Raw genomic sequence first — 3,533 nt, 5'->3', positions numbered from 1 at the left:
GTTTATATTGTTTTAATTAGTTTAACTAGCTGACTGTTTAGGGCCTAAACAACCCAACAGGTAATGCTCTAATTTTGCTTTTCTCTTATTTAATTTTCCCCTGAACAGTGTTTACAAAATGAAGATCTCTGTAGCTTCCCTCATTTTTCCTCTGTTTTGCCTCTTCCTGAAACATCAGAGCCTGAGAAGGTCTGAGGGGAGGCCAGAAACATCTGTTCCCAACGCCCATAATTCCTAAAGGAGTGGGTGCCCTTATTTGGGGGAGGGGGTGTCAGGATGGCATAGGACGTATGGGTTCCTGGTCTGGGCAAACACCTCTCTTTTTATCCTATACCTTCAAGAATACTCCGCTACCCTACAAATGTCCCATTTCCAGCATCTCCCCACTGTTTCCACCATGTTTAATGCTGGGCTTCTGTCTTTGCACATTGTCTTTCCAAGGTCAAAGATCTTAGTGTCAAGAGGGTTGATCTGTGATCTTGCTTCCCAGTGGGTCCTGTCAGCACCTTACAGGAAGGACTCTGGCTTCTCTTTGACTTTAACTGATCACCAGCTCCCGTTGAGCCTGTAAGAGAATCGGGGGAAGATAACTCCTCTTCTGGCACACAAGGGATAGAATGGGGATACCTCCTCTAGAGCTGTTCTTTTATATAGAAGTAGGTTCTTAAAGCAACTGAATTCTCCCTCTAGAAAATGCCCATAGAAGCAGCATTCACCTGAAAGGCAAAGGGGCAGAAAGAAGAAGAATGGGGATAGCTCTTAGAGAGGCTGCTTCTGCCAGAAAGGTGGAGGCAAAATAGCTGCTTCTCCAGAGGTGACCCAGTTGTGGCCTCTGGAGGCTTCCTCTGGGTACAGGACTGAACTAATTTTCCTTTCCATTCTGACTTGGAACTGGGTGAAGGAAGAAAGGCCATATTGAGATTTGGTTTTCTTTTTTTCTAAGCTACATATGATCCTGTGCCCTTGCCAGCTAGTTAGCTCTTTCTGTGTGTACCAGGATACTTACAGCATCAAGACTGCAAAGTGGGAAAGCCAGCACAGGATTGATTTGGGAGAGTAAATCTCTCAGGGGCAAACCTGAGGGCTGAATTTCCTCTCGATTCCTTCCTTTCCTCCTTTCCACTGATACCCACCACATCATTGGACTTATTATGCAGTAGTATATGGCTATCCCTAAAATACCCTTCTGGTGGCAGCACAAGCTTAATTACTTTGTTGGCATTTAACTTTGGAAGGAAGTAGTAGAAAACAATTTTATAATTTGTACACACACAGACCCTCTCTACTTGGTTGGTTTCTGCTCATTTTCCTCCATCCCCATTGCACCATTCCATAACCTGGACTCATCCATTATCCTTAAAATCTGTTGGTGTAGAGATTTATTGCCATAAGAGGATACAAATTAAGGTCCCTTTGTACTTCTGTTCTTTATACACTAGTTCCTGTAGCAAGTACCCCCCAGATTGTTAAATTGTTTAAATGATAAATCCCCTGCTAAACTAGGACCAAAACCATTCTCAATTCCTTTTTCCACCCCAGGTCTTAAAGTAGTCTCCCATTTTATAGTGTTAAAACAGGAAGGACACTTCAGTCATCTTGTTAAGTTCCCTCATTTTTCAGAGAGATGAAATCGCTTGCTTAGTTTAGATTACCCTGCATAGTTAGATAGATAGACAGTGGCAGAGCCTAATCTAGACCTCCCAAGCCAGAGATCTTCCCACAACACCATGCTGCCTCTCAAAGGGCCTTTCAGGCCCGATTTAATGTAGTTAGTTCCCAGTGTATTAGCAGGAGCAGCAATTGGTAGAAACCAGCATTGAGCTGGTCCTTTGCCCAGTGATAACAATTGATTGGCAAAGTCTTCCTCACATTTAGATCTACCCCCAGCTCTGGGGAGAAGAGGATTACCTATCCTGAAATACACCACTCACTTCTGCCCTGAAACGCCTGCAGAGTTGCTTTAGGCCTGTAATGTAAAACTAAGTTGTACATTTATATAACATGGTTTCCTGTCTGTATTTGGTTGATGACTGTCATCTTTTCTGGGACAACAAATTTTTGGAGATGTGGGCTCTTGCATGTTGCTTATTTGAACAGACATGCTGTATATTTCAATGTAGAGATGCCTCTGAAAAACGGGGTTATAGATACTATTTGACAGAGAGAAAGGATCAATCAGGTGTCTGCTTACTTTGAATTGACCTAATAGAACCGCTATATCAACTCTATATGACAGCCGCAATGATGTGTACCTGTGCCTGAAATGTGTAATCAATAAAGAGTTGGTTGTGTTTTTTTTTTAAACAACAAAAGTGTGTCTTACTTGGTAAGGTAGGGGAATATCTGAGCATGGGAGAATAGTTATGCAGGGAACTCCAAAACCTGGGCTACCTGGAAGCCTCCCTCCTTTTCCTTAGGAAATTCCACTCCAGGCAGGCCCGTCTTTGGAGATAGGAGTCCCCTGCTTGGTGGCCATCTTTGTCAAATATGTACTCTTAACTAGTATGTTGAAATGTAGGAATTCAGAGTCTTGTTCTTTATTTTTGTTTTTGATTTTCTGGATCCCCTTAGTTTGCTCAAAGTGCTTTGTCCTTTTTGTATACTTAACATTGATCACCCCTCTTTTTAGGTGGGAAAGAACATACCAATTCTCTAAAAACCTAAAAGTATTTTTTCTCTGGGGAAGATCAAACCATTTCCCAAAAAAACCAAGGCCCAAGGCCTGTAATCTCCTGAAACCATGATTTATTCTGGATTCAGGAATTTTTCTTCCTAAATGCTTGTGCCATAATGGACAATGCAGAGATTCTTGGGCATATGAGAAAGACTTCTAGTAGGAGCTGGCATTGGGCTGCTCTCTCTCTGTACCCCAACCTAATTCCAATGATTTCCCTTTTTCAGGCATTGAAGCTTGTATGATTAGGTGAAATTCTCCAATAGGCATCTGGCCTTAGACAGCAATAGGGCATAGTGGAAAAAATATTGAATTTGGAATCCAGTGACTTGAATTTCAGTCCTTATGGTTACTAACAACATGGCCAGGAGCAAGTCACCTCTCCCCTTGAAGCCTCAGCCTTCACCTATAAAATGAGGGTTTTGGAGTAGATACTCTAAGGTCCTTTCAAGCTCTTAAATTCTGTTTTTCTGGTTGTAGTAGAAAGTCGAGCTATCTGGGTTTGAATCTTAGCTCTTTTGTATGGAATACATGAAAACCTTGTCATTTCCCTGATTATAAGAGTCTTAACTCTAAAAGCCGGGGGCTGTCAATGAATCTGATCTGCCTTTCTGTCCTTTATAGTTAACAGCTTTATTAGTATCCATATAGGGAGGGGGAATTGATGACATAAATCTTCCTGCTCTCAAAATGATGGACAGCAAGTTACTGGAACTGTAAGTCAAAAGGATCTGGCTTCCAGTTGTCTTGTGTAACCTTTGGTAAATTTAGTTTCACAACAGAAAGTGTTTTCTCATGGATAAAAGCTTTGCACTTTCCTTTTTTAGAGAAGGTCAGGCCATCTCCAAAGAATCAAGTC

This window comes from Antechinus flavipes, chromosome 2, assembly GCF_016432865.1.
Source record: "Antechinus flavipes isolate AdamAnt ecotype Samford, QLD, Australia chromosome 2, AdamAnt_v2, whole genome shotgun sequence".
Classification (NCBI taxonomy): Eukaryota; Metazoa; Chordata; class Mammalia; order Dasyuromorphia; family Dasyuridae; genus Antechinus; species Antechinus flavipes.
The sequence above is the reverse complement of the archived record's forward strand: the minus strand, read 5'-3'. Positions refer to the sequence as shown.